This window comes from Bos javanicus, chromosome 9, assembly GCF_032452875.1.
Source record: "Bos javanicus breed banteng chromosome 9, ARS-OSU_banteng_1.0, whole genome shotgun sequence".
NCBI classification, from domain to species: domain Eukaryota; kingdom Metazoa; phylum Chordata; class Mammalia; order Artiodactyla; family Bovidae; genus Bos; species Bos javanicus.
In genome coordinates, this window is record NC_083876.1 from 93,341,499 (window position 1) to 93,355,397 (window position 13,899).

General features: G+C 43.6%; 1 long non-coding RNA gene across 1 annotated transcript in view; it reads left to right on the plus strand.

Moving 5' to 3' along the window:
- The window catches only part of LOC133254217 (uncharacterized), a 41,856-nt gene extending 39,721 nt beyond the window's left edge, over window positions 1–2,135 (plus strand). Inside the window, exon 2 of the long non-coding RNA XR_009738609.1 lies at window positions 1,680–2,135. This is a non-coding gene — a long non-coding RNA (uncharacterized LOC133254217). The remainder of the gene's footprint in view (window positions 1–1,679) is intronic.
- The last annotated feature ends 11,764 nt before the right edge of the window (window positions 2,136–13,899 follow it).

Sequence of the window (13,899 nt, forward strand, 5' to 3'; positions counted from 1 at the left end):
AAATTAGTTCTAAGAGTGAAGGCCTTTTTCAAATCATCCTGGCCAAGATGACATCATATTGAAAGCAAAAGCTGTAAATGCTTAACTTTTGCTATTATAGAGATTATTTTTATTGCAGTGTATAACTTTTATTAATTAAATTTTCATACAAATAACTGGGCAATAAAATTATTTATAACCTAAGTGTATGTCTCTAATCTTACTGTGTAATATATTTTTTACAAAGGTTTGAGTCGATGTAAGCTATAGTCTCCTATCTTTATTTCTCAGAGTCAGTTTTACTAGTTAAATTAAGACAGTTTTATACATTAGAGTATAAAGTGCTATTTCTTAAGATATTTGTGTGTGAAATAAAATGTTATTCTTACTGTCTTTAGAAATGTGTAAAATGAGTGATTATAAAAATACATCATAATATCAATCATCTTTCATATATTAAGGGAGTTAATAACAGAGTTGTTCTGAGGAATAGTGAATAAGATTGTTCTAGCTAGAAGACACTTAACTTTACATATAGAAGCAAGATCCAATCAAATTAGATTAAGACTTAATTTATAGTACTATCCTAATTGTTCAATAGTCTTTATCAGGCTAAAAGTTTTGACCCTGTGGATGATGACTTGAGACATAATGATATAGTCAGTTTCAGAATAAATTACACATTCACGGAAAATTAAAAATCTGTGTGCAGAACACTTAAATGTATTAAAAATTTCAGTAATTCATCTTGTGAAATCTTTCTCCAGCATCAAGTCTGAATGCCATTCTGCCAAAAAGCTTAAAATGTAAAATGGTTATAGGGGATACCTAGGGTAGCTTCCAGAGGAGGGAGGAGGGGGAGAAAAGGGAGTTGCTGGAGATGGATTGTGGTGATCATGGTACAGCCATGTGAAATGTACTTAATGCCACTGAACTGTACACTTAAAATGATTAAAATGGTAAATTTTATGGCACATAGATATTTCACCATAATAAAAAATGTAAAATGAAGTCAAAATACTGTAACTACAAGATAAATACAAATACCTCAGAACGTTTGTAGGTACAAAAGTAAGCAACTTGTAGAACAGAATATTATCAACATCAATAAGATATTAAAGTACAATAACCATACAAGTAAAAGAAAAAAAAATCACTTCTCAAAAATAGCAGCTACTGCCGCTCTTTAAAACTCTTTAAAAGGGTCAGTCATATTCAAGAGAAGCCTTTGCTGAAAGACAGAAGTGGAAGTGAGCTCAATCTGAAAAACAGCTTGTAGCTTGAAAGGTGACTAAGTGATGACTTCTTACATTTATCACTGTTTAAATTATGTTTAATGTCCAGACTAGCTTAAATATCTCTGTATCTAGGTGTCTTTATAGAGCGCAGTGCAAAATTAGTAACCTCCACCCAACATTTCAAAGACTTACAATTCCAATCTCCTTTCTTTTTAAAAAAGTTATTGAAATATAGTTGATTTACAGTGTTATGTTAATTTCTGCTATACAGCAAAGTATCCAACCTCCCATCTTACTATATTCTCACGTGCCCTGGCCTTCATCTGGCTAATTCCCAGACATTTTTTTCCTAGGTCAGACTCTCTGAGGCTTTCCCCTTCCTTCTCCATTCCCTGACTGCTGTCCTTGGAGTTTTCATAATCACTCCAGTCTCACCATCAACCTTTATCTGATTACCTCCAGGTCTTTTCAACAAACCTAGAAGCTGTCGAAAGGTTCATCTGTGTATCCCCAGGTCCTAAACAGCATCTGGCACACAGTAGACAGATAATACTTGTTTACTGAATGAATAAATGAGGAAGGAAGGAAAACAGAATTGAAGAAGAAAAGGAAGGATTGAAGGAAGGAAGAAGTAAACAGATGGCAAGCTTATGAAAAGGGCCCCGTTTCATGAACCAGGCTTAACCCCAAGAACACTGATCTTGGACCCAACTATCTAAAGAGAATGAAGCATAAGAGCAACCACGGAGATGATGCAAACCAAGCCAGAGATAGCAGCACGGGATGGCACACAACCTTGGCGGGCACCTTCTGAGATGATATTACACTTCCCAACTTTGTGTTTTAGAAAGCAGTTTCTGTTCCAGCAGGTTGTTGTAACTATTGCATTCAGAATAAAACATCCAAAGGATCTGTGAAGAGTAGTAGCTGACCTGTTTGCTCCTGAAAAAATGTTTTTCACCAGTCTCATTATATGTATGTCTACATATATATATCAACCATCTCAAAAAAATTTTAATCTATTTAAACATTTTATAGTAAATTAAGAAAAAGCATAAAAACGTTGTAAGTACTTTTACAAATTAAGCTGACATCTACTGATTTGTGAGCTTGAATTGACTTCCGGCCCACACCTTTCATTCCCTCGTGCCCTTCTTGGGTGAAATTAACCATGACAGATTGGAAACTTTGGATGACCACTGCGGGCCAGGGAAATGAAGCCCATGGGTAGGCGTGTAAGTTTCAGAGAAAAGAACGCTGTGCCCAAGTTCTGTTCGTTTCTACATGAAACCCATCGCTTACTCTGAACCAACAACCAAGGGCACTGTCTGTACCACATATAAGAGGGTATTATAAACACTAAGACCCCAGATCTGCTCATTTTGGTGCCTAAATCGGAAAATATTTGGCCTCTTGAACTTAGCATTCTGAAAATCCCAAGAAAGGTAGAACTACACCAGAAAGAAGCTGAAGAAAAAAAAGAATTTCTATGAGCAAAGGCCAGCTCAGCTCAAACCCTAGAGAGCTTCTTCCCTCCTAAGCACATGTTATAGAAAATAAACAATATTTTCATTTAACAACAGATGGTTCAACACTCATTGCTATGCCAGGACCTAGCAGTGCATAAATGGCTTCTCCTTCTTGGAAAAAGCATCCTCTTTTCCCAGTTGGACTCCAAGCCCCTAGAGAAAAGAGCTTACAAAATTCTGTCTTTATGTTGCCAGTACCTGGTTTAACCTTCCGGAGTAAGGGCTAACATGATATTGTGGGTGGTGAGGAATAACCCAGGGGCAGGAGAAAGAGCAAGGAAGAGACTGTCAATCTCCTAGCTTATTTCACTTACATTTATTACAACAACGGGCAGGTTTAGTACCTACTATAAAATTAAGATATTAATAAAAGCTATCATTTGCTCATTTATACACTTATTATTTATTATGTCCCAGGGTTCTATGGGTTGACTGGGCTCAGCTGGGTACTCTCTGCTTCAGATCGTTCATGCAATTACAGTAGGAGAGCAGCTGGGGCTGAAGTCATCAGAAAGTTTAACTGAACTGGACTACCAAGGTGGCCAACTCCCTTGGTGGGCAGTTGATGTTATCTGCTGTCTGGGAACTCGTTGCTGGGAGCAATTACATGTTATCAAGCTGAGCACTACAGGTAACCTGGCCTCCACACGCTTCTCGAAGAATGCAGCTGGGTTCTAAAAGAGAGTGTCCCAAGAAGGAGCATTCCAAGAGACTCAGGTGTAGAAGAATGAAAGATTCTTAGGATCCAGCCTTGAAAGTCTTCAAGTGTCACTTCAGCTGCAGTTCAGATTCACAGCAGAGACTACAGAAGAGCACGAATAAAGGAGGCATCCTGGGTGGGGGCATCTTAGGAGAAGGAAGACATTTATATAAAAACATATATATAAGTATCTCACAGTGTCTTACATATATTATGTCATTCGCAAAAGCCCTGGTGGGTAGGGATAAGCATCCTTCATCGTACAGATGAGGAACCCAAAGCTCAGAGAAGCTAAGTCACTTGTTTGAACTTACCCAAAAATCATCTTCCTTTTTGAATGGATTTCCAAGTGTGGTCAGTGTGTGATCTGCTACTGTCAGCTTGACTCAGCTCTCTCTACTGGTTTCCTAGGTGTGAGGTTTGGTTCTCAGAAGCACTGTTATGAATGAGAAAGGAGAAAAATGCCCTTCCTCCAAGCATTTTATCATCTAGTGAAGCCAGAACAAATTCAGGTAAGAGGAGGTGTTGCTTGAACAAAGAAATCTCAATTTTGATAGATCCTGCTCTATCCAAACAACTGCAGTAAATATTGGAAATATACAGGGGAAATTGTCCTGAAAAGCCTCCTTGCTCTTTTTTGTGTTCTTTAGAGAGTCTGAAAGACAGGGTGAAAACAAGAAAAACAGGAGAAAGGGGTGAAGACTGGAATGCCCAGCTGGTTGAGGAGCCTCTAGAGACCATCTAGAAAAGAAGGGGCCACCACCCCTGGCAGCTGAATTCCCTCCCAATAATGAAGGAACTTCGTTAAAGTGTAAACATTTAAACGCTATTGAGTCCTCTCCAAGAGGCCATGCAGATAGGGTGTATACTTGTGTTTCTGTGTTAAAGAGTGGGTTTAAAAGGCCTTTTTCCCTTTCCCACTGTAATAATAAGTAAATAGCTGTATAACCTTCAACCATTTTTATCACATTGTTGATCACTCTCTCTACCTACAGGGCAATAATTTTCCACTCCACAACCCAATCAATATGCTATCTACCACAGTTAACTGTCCACCCTACCCTCCTCTTCACATTCACAAAATATCAGATTTTTTTTTTATATCACAACTTTTTTTAAGTTTCAGACCATTTAAATCTATGGTATCTTCCAAAGCTGTTAGTTTAGTTTCAATTAAAGAAAAAAAAAAAAAAAAGCAAGTATATATGCTCTGGCTCTCAACTGTTGAAAGCCCGAGTTTAGTTTAAGAACTTGAGTCACAGCACAGCGTATTTGTCCCCTTGTGCCTCGCTACTGCAGCCCTGGGTGTTTTGTATAATGCATGAGTGAACCCCGCTTAGAAACAGAAATGCATTTTCGGTAAGTATTTATTATGTTGTTCTGCGCATACAGCTTTAAATTTGCCTGCTGTAGCTTGAAGCATGACACAAACTGTTGGTCTGCTGACTGCCTCTCTGGCAGCAGCACACACAGAAAATAGATTGCTAAGGGGTTTTTTTCCCCCTCCTCCCCCTCTCCTCTCTCCTCTTTTTTTTTAAACCGGTCGTGAACATTTTTTAATCTTGTGGCATTTTTAATCAACACGTATTTCCTTCCAGGACCTATGATCCTCTATTGATTCCCATTAAAATGCTTTTCTTTTCTTTGCCCCCTCTGCTGATCGAATTTCAGATCAGCCACAGGATATGCAACTAACCTTCCGGCACTACTGAACCCAACCGAGCGAGGGTGATCAAAAGGCTTGATGCATTCATTAAACATTCCCTTCGCCGGGGCTGGAGCTCTAATGGAAGCTATCTCTTTGCCTTGCAATTTTTCCCCCCTTTTTGTCTTTCCACCTCCAAAAAAAATGTTTTTTGCCTTTGATCGCAGGGGAGGGGGTGGGGGAGAACATAAGAACAAAAGAGACCTATCTTTTTCCCCCGGGCTGACGTCAGTTTGATTTTACTGACAACTATTCGAGCGTGTGTAGCAGTTGGAAGCGGCCTCTCGCCCGCCCCCGCCCCCGACACCTTCCACTTTTGGGGAGAAAACAAGACTTTTGGCGTCTCCGGAGACGCGCCCTGAACATGGCCCGCTCGGACGCGGCTCTCGATGCCCTCCCGCCCGCCCGGCAAAGGGCATTCGAGGCTTATTTGTGTGGCACGGTCTCTCCTGGGGCGGAAAACACGCGGCGGGGGAGGAACGGGCGCGGGCCGGGCGGGGAGAGCAGGAATGTCTCCTCCCAACGCAGGGAGGAGGACTCGGGCGGGGAGCTGCGTCCCCGCCGGCGCGCCCGTGCGGGCTCCGGTTACCGGGCGGTCCCCGGGGGCGGGGGCGGGGGCGGGTGGGGCGGCGGCCCGAGGGCCCCCGGTCGCGCGGAGCCGGGAGCAGGGACCCGCCACCCCCGCGGGCGCGCTTGCGCGGCTCTGTCCCCACGCCCGGGCCGCGGCGGCCTCGGCGGCGCCAGCTCCCCGCTCGGCGAGCGCGGCGGCGGCGGAGGGCGGCCGGGAAAACCCGGGCCGGAGCCGGCGCGGAGCGGGCCGGGGGCGCGGCCGCCGCGGAGGTAGGGGTGGCGCGGGGCGGCAGGAAGAGCCGGAGAAACGTCGCCGGCTACGAGGCGTGCTCAGCGCGCGGAGGCTCCGCTCCCGGATCGGGCACGTGGTCGGCGGGCCGAGGTGCCCGGCGAGCCGGGCCCGGGAGAGACTCCCGGTCGGGTCTCGGAGCCAACGCCCCCAGTGAGGGCGCAGCCGGTCCTACAGCTGAAGCTCTATACCCAACCCAGACTATTTGTGGAAAAGTCATATTTTCCAGGCTTTCGCCGAAGAGTCGTTACCTCTAAATCCGGAGGGGAACGTGCGTCCATTTCACCGAGAAAGAAAGAGGTGAAAAGTAGAGTCCGGGGAGATGGTATTGCGCGTGGACCCGCGCCCGGGGACCACCCGCTGCCCCTTCCCCTGATCGCACCTGTGCCGTTCCTTTATTAAAGTCACCACCTCGGGCTCTTACTATCAACAAATGGCCAGATCAAAGGCGAATTTGAAAATGGGTCCCTTACCTCAGGATCAGCATCTTTTATTAAGGGAAAACTTGCTGCAAATAAAGTCAACCCGTGTCTGCCGGGCCTGTTGTTCCCCTGGCGCCTCGCACCTTCCTCCATCTGTGTGTTCACCCATCCACCTCCTCGAGGGCAGAAGATTCCTAGAGGGTGGATGCCAAGGCTGGTTACTGTATTGTATGGTATGGTTTAGTATGGTATTGTATTCTAATATCTACATCAGCACTCCAGAGCTTACTTACCACAGGTGCTGAATAGATGTTTCCTCAATAAGCCCGTAGTTGCGGTAATAGTAAAGCGCTGAGAAGCACGGACGAAAGGACAACTAATTTTGACTAAGGGGCCAGAGAAGGCTTCTTGAATAAACAGACCAACCCCAGATGACAGGAAAGACTGTTCCATGACCAGAGAACACCCCCGGTACAGGAGGGTCCTGCAGAGGGTAGGGATGTGTTGGGTCTGAACGGGGGAACTTGGGAGCACCATGGCTAGAGCTGGAAGGCAGTGAATGCCTCTCTGTAGAGGCAAAAGCGGTCACAGGCATTATAAGAGATCTAGAATAGGGACATGCAAGTGTAAAATAAAATAAGGAGTATGGACATATAGGAAGAGAGAAAAGAAAAATAAGGAAAGCAGTTTATATGTGCATTTTGAAAAATTATGTGAAAACAAAAATGCCAAGGAAAATCCCCGTCTTGAAACACTAGGGAAAACAAAAAATTATTAGCATTTGAGGGAGGGTCCATATGGAAGAGAGAGAAAAAGGCTTTGATTAAAGAGCTTTGACCATTATATAGTGTTTCTCATAGGTGAAAACGTGAATTGGTTAAGAAAAATAAGAAAAGCTCTTAGATATCACTATTGGGAAAGAAATGGAACTCAAAGCAACAGAACAGCGATACATTGAAAAAAAGGTAAATGTTATTTATTTTGTAAATCATTAAAGAATTCTAATTAAATTGCAGCACAGTCAAGAGAATATTATGCAACCGTTAAAAATGAAGTTTATTTATTGGAAAGATGTTCCCAATACATTGCTAAGTGAAGAAGCAAGTTATAAGTCAGCACCTCTGGAAAGACATATCTAATACATTAGGTTAAAATATATATTTTTAATTTAATTAAAAAAATAAAATGTTAGCAGTGTTCCCTCTCAACGTTTTGATTATTAGTCATTTTTCACTTTCTTCAAACCCATAAGCACTGTCTGAATCTTAACAATGTGCAATTACTACTTGTTTAATTAAAAAATAAATGTGATTAGCTAATCACATTTTAATCTTTTAAAAATGTATGTGGCTTTTTCTTGTGAAACTAAAGTGACCCGCGCGGCATTGGACATCCTCATGGCAGTCTGGAGTCGGGCTGACCTGAATGCTGCAAAAAGCAGCTTTTGCCCCTGTGCCATCGGACTCAAGCTACTTCGAGACTTTTCTGTGCCTTGAACTGTGAAGTTGATGGTAATAATAGTCTCTCCCTAACAGAGTTGTCGGAGAAGGCGATGGCACCCCACTCCACTACTCTTGCCTGGAAAATCCCATGGACGGAGGAGCCTGATGGGCTGCAGTCCATGGGGTCTCCAAGAGTCAGACACGACTGGGCGACTTCACTTTCACTTTTCATTTTCATGCATTGGAGAAGGAAATGGCAACCCACTCCAGTGTTCTTGCCTGGAGAATCCCAGGGACGGGGAGCCTGGTGGGCTGCCGTCTATGGGGTCGCACAGAGTCGGACACAACTGAAGTGACTTAGCAGCAGCAGCAGCAGCAACCGAGTTGTGGTGAGGAGTGAAAATCATATCTGTAAAACGTTTAACACTGTGCCTGGCCCCCAGGAGGTGCTCAGTGAGGGGCAGCGTTCATGAAAGAGTAAAGAGCACAGGCTTAAGAAAATATTTTTCTTCTCAGATGCTCCCTCTGCCTACAGAAATTCCTCCTCTCCCTCCCAGAGGGTAAGACTGAACTTCCTCCTCCAGCTGACATTAGGAGTGGCCGTGTGACAGACTCTGGCCAACAAAATGAGCAGAAGGAACACGTGTCGCCAGAGAGCACTCTGCCACATTCTCTACTCCCATCTGCCGCGATAACCAGCACTCCCATGGAGGGGCTGCTCTGTTTGCCCGAACCCCAGAGTGAGGAGAAGCAGAGCCTCCAAGCCACTCTACAGACATGGAGCCTGAGTGAGGATAAACCTTTCTTGTTGTCAGCCACTACAACTTGGGGGCTATTTGTCACAAAGCCTGGTTCAACTCATGCTGATTGACACAGCCATTGACTGACTTGTTTCCGGACCTTAGGAAAGTTAGTTAACCTCTCTAGGCTTCCATTTTTATCTCTGTAAAATGTGAATGTTAGTACTTCCACTGCATAAAGTGGTTGAGAGAATGAGTTAATGTATAAACCCTCCGCCCCTGTGCCTGGCACCTGGGGGGTACACATGCGATGAAGGGACTGTTGTCGTCTCACCAGGAGGGCTTACATCCCCGGCTACGAAACGGGATCAGGCCTCTGTGCCAAGGGAATCAGTTGACACTTGGCACATGGCCTTTCTAGCATTGGATATGCTCTTACTGTAGCCATACAAATAAAGATACGCATAAATAAGAGATAGAGCCAGTGCAGGTAAGAAAACTCACTCAGATGTTATTGATAATCTCCTTTCCATCCTTGGAAGACATGCCAAATGGTAAGTCTTAGTAGTCAGCAGCCACATCACCACTAAATCACTCTCCCATGACAGCCAAGAGAGTCCTTTCGGGCTTAGGAACACTGAAAGGGTCCAGTGACCCTCAGGGTCACAGGTAGTGAGTCACTCATGTGAATGTGACTTAGAGGAATGGCTATAAGGATAGTGACCACCCCCCCACCCCGCCCCCAGTATCTTATCCTCTCAGAGTCTTAAAAACACAGTAGTCTCTAATGCAAGAGAGAAAAAAAGAAATCTATGTGTCTGGATTGTTTTAATGCTCTGCGTTCTTCCCAGCTTCGACTGGGAAGTGAGAAGAGCATGTGGCCGTAAAAAATATTTGCTTTTCAGAGCATAGAAAAGCTTTGTTTCCATTGCTACACAGTCAGGAAGGCTTACGGTTCTGACCGAAAGTGAACAGTCCTCTGAGGCATGTTTGGGCAGGAGGCCAGACACCTCAGAGGGCCAGGAGGAATGTAAAGAGTGGCTCTTCTCCCCCAGGGGCTCAGCGGGGGTTCTGGGAGCACCTTCCCACTTTGGAAAGGGATGTGAGTCCGGTAAAGTTCTCAGGCAGCACACAACGGAGCCTCTATTACCTGGATTTCAGTTCCCCAAGGCTACTGTGAATGAGGCACTCAGAAACCTCTCCACTCTCTTAGGAAGAGTAGTGAGCCACAATAGAGTAATGAGGAATGAAGAGTCTTGTCTCCCCATCTGCTTTATATTTAACCAAGTGGTTCCCCATCCATTTGCTCATTCCGTGCTTACAATGAAAGGATCAGCCGAACAATAGGGAAGTGTCACCGCCATTGTACCTCTAGTTGAACAACAGAAAAGCATAGTGTCTTTCTGGACATTAAGTATTCCACCAACACAGGAGGCGAGGCAGAGTTACTTCTGGGACTTAGCGGCCCACCTGAAAAGAAGGCCGTTGAGCAGTTGGCACACAATTTAACTATAATACAGGCCTGAGATTTCTGTGTCCGTCACAACCAACAAGCAGCTGCCTCTGCATTTCCAAAGCCGTTACACTGATCCACTCATTAACGACCATGCCCTTGGATGACTTCCTGCTTCCTAAATTCTGCAAACAGCCTCCCATCCTCTGTGTTCCATCCTCTGTGTTGACACCCAACTAATCTTCCTAAGCATCACTTTCATCATGTCACTTGCTCACGTAAGAGTCTCCATCGCCTAAGAACAAGCTCCTAGACCCATAAGTACAGGTCCTGTGTAGGCTGGGCCCACCCGACTGCGTTGTTAGTCTAGTTGAAGTCCATTCCCCAGGTGCGTCCACTCTGGCTAGGATGCCCTTCCTTCTCCTTTCCACAAATCAAAATTCTACTCACAAGGCCAGCAGATGTCATAGCCTTCATGAAAATGTCATCAGCACCTCCGGCTGACAAAAGTTTTTCCACATGGCTGAATTTCAGTAGGTTTTCTACAGTTCAGCACAGTCATCTTCAAAGTAGGTACACTTACTCCTCTGGGGCTGAATAAGGCTTTCCAAAGAAACTTGCGGACAAGAATATTTTGAAGGAAACAGCCTACCGATCTGAAATGCAGTATATGCTTTTTATTAAATAGCCCTGCCTCACTTCTTGCAATGGTCCTTCCCTCAGTTTACAAGAGAAAGGGGCCCCTCTCATTATTACCAGTCTTTCTAGGGTGCTTTGCTCTTGAGTTTAACCTCCTGCCCCAGGAAAGGAAAAAGTGAAAATGTTGGTGTTGGTGTAAGTGTAGGGGAGGTGAATGGGTCTAGGAACTGTGCATCTGTTTGTTAGCCTCACTGTGACAAAGTCCCACAAACCAGTGGTGTGGACAACAGAAAGGTAAATACAAAATCTAGGTGTGGACAGGGCTCCTTCCCTCTGAGGGCTGCGAGGGAAGCTTCCCTCCCAGGCCTTTCTACTCGGCTGGCGGCCTGCCGGCTTCTCCCCAGTGTCTTTACATCCTCCTCCCTCTGTCTCTGTGCCCTGGTTTCCCCTTTGTATAAGGCACAGTCCTAGTGGACGAGGGTCCATTCAGGACCTCACCTGAACTACTTGTATCTGCAACAACATTGTTTCCAAACACAATCACCTTGGGAGGTACCAGTGGTTGGGATTTCAACATGTGAACTTTGGTGGGTACACAGCTCAACCCATAGAGACTGGATAACAAATCCTCTGCACATCAGGTGGTTTTTCAAAAAAAACTGAAGGAAAAAATTGTGAAGACGTCAGGTCATTAAAACCATCATTTGATAATGGATTACCATGTGATTTGGGGCAAATAAATCAGGAGTTTCAAAAATTGAAGGACATTTATATAACAAAACTCCATTTCCATCTCTTTAAGAACAAGGACTTTTCATCTCTAAAAAATGAAAAACAGAATGGCTGCTAAACACTTTGTCTTTCTAGTGATAAGTAATATTTATCCATACTACATACAATGTTTAAAAAAGGACAGCATCATCTGTTGTATTAAGTGCAAGCTTCCAATAAGACTTTAATTTTCATGTTAGTGTTTATCAAAATGTTCTATTCATTTAGGTTGTTTTGAGCTATTGTGTAATACTACTAGTCAATGTAATGATAACCTAATCCAGAAATCACTTAGACCCTATGGTTACAGGAATTTTTAAAGTGTATAAATTTAAACTTTTATACAAATGTTTGATAGATTAAAAATATGATGGGATATTCAGTAAAAGATGTTCAATCATAAACATGACACTAGCATAAAATGTTGAAGGGGAAGTAGAATGGGAATAAAATTTCAAACATGGAAGGCATGGCAGAAGTAGAGGGAAGGCAGGAAGTTACATATAGTTTTTGCTTGCTAAAGAGAAGCTTGTGGGTTTATTTCTTAAATGGATGATAGTGGATAGCAAACTGTTACAAGATTTAAATTCCATTTGGATACATTTAAAACTGATGGTTTTAATTAGATACTGTTGTCAGCTATTAATTGCCATAAAGATAAGACTAAACCTTTAAAAAAAAAAAACTGATGTAACCATTTAATTTTAAAATGTCAATGTTTACAATATGCTACAAATTATATTCTTTGCACCTGTTTAAATTATGATAAAATTATAAATATCAAATTTTAAATATGCAAAGAAGAGCATAGTTTTCTGAACTATTTCAGGCTCTTTGAGCAAAGACTTTAACTCTTCTAAAGTGCCAAATTCTGTGTCGTTCTTTAGGTGTCTGGGTGATTCAGAACGTGTTCTGCTGCAGCTCGCGGTTAATCCAGAGACGTTTACTGACATTGGGTCTTAACCTGGTGCTGTCACCGTTTCCAGCCACAAACGGAAAGGTGGAATTGGATGCATGCTGGCCATCTTGAGTTCCTCTCTGACTGAGAGACAGCATGGCAGCTTGAAAAGTTGCCACAGTCTTCAAACCACAGTGGGATACCACTGGACGCCTATTAGGATGGCTGTATCAGAGAGAATGAAAAGAAAGAAAGAGAAGGAAGGAAGCAAGAGAAGGAAGAAGAAGGGAATGAGGGAGGGAAAGCGAAGAGAAGGAAAGAAAAGTGCTGGTGAGGATGTGGAGAAATGAGAGCTCTTGGGCAGTGCTGTTGGGAATGTAAAATGGTGCAACCACTGGGAGAGACAGGATGGCAGTCCCTCAAAAAACTAAAAATAGAATTTCCATGTGATCTAGCAATTCCATTTCCAGGTATACACTCAAAAGGATTGAAAGCAGGAGTTCAAATAGGGATTTGTATACCAGTATTCCTAGCATTATTCACAATAGCCAGGAAGTGGAAACAACATATATGCCTATCAACAGAAGAGCAGATAGACAAATGCAGTAGATGCAGACGTAGGCGTGTTTTCAGGCTGAAAAAAGAAGGACATCCCGACATGTTACCACATGGATGAACTGTATAATCTTTATGATAAGTAAGCTAGTCACAAAATGAAAAATATTGTGTTGATTCTACATATATGAGGTACTTTGAATAGTCAAATTTACAGAACAGGAAGTAGAATGGTTTCCAGGGGCTGGAGAGAGAAAAATGGGAAGTAATGGCTTAATATCAATATTATTGTTACAGCATCTTATTGTTTAATAGGTAGAGAGCTTCAGATTTGCATGATGGAAAGACTTCTAGAGATGGATGGTGTAATGGTTATATAATATTAATGTACTAAATGCCACTTTTAAAATTGCACATTTAAAAATGACTAAAATGATCAGTTTTATGTCCTGTAGATTTTACCACATTTTTTAAAAGTACATGTTCTCTGAACTCAGAGGGACTTAAAGTCAAATCCAACATCTGCTAGGTGTGTGACCTTGAACAAGTTTCTTAAACTCCCTGAGTCTCAGAAAGGACACAAAAATGCCCAAGTTGGGGAATTGTTACGAGAATTAAAACATGAACAGATCTGTGGTGACCCTGAGGTGTGCCACAGAGATGGTGGATGACCGTGATCCTTCAGGGATCCTTCAGGGGTGACCATGCCAGTGTCACTGAGGTGTCACTGCCCCAACGCGACGGTGGTGACTGCGGGTGGCCCACAGGCACAAGCCTCTTCAAGCATCGCCCGCAGTGGAGCTGCCTCACCCAGAGTTCGTAGCCCCTCTTGGGAGACAGCAACTGATGCTGGCTTACAGGTCCAGGCCTTCACCTCAGTCTGGGAGCACACTGAAGGGCCATCCCAACCCCACAGCTTCCAGCAGGACCCGAGAAGTAAACACATGTCTGCCTCTCCCCAGGCCCGCT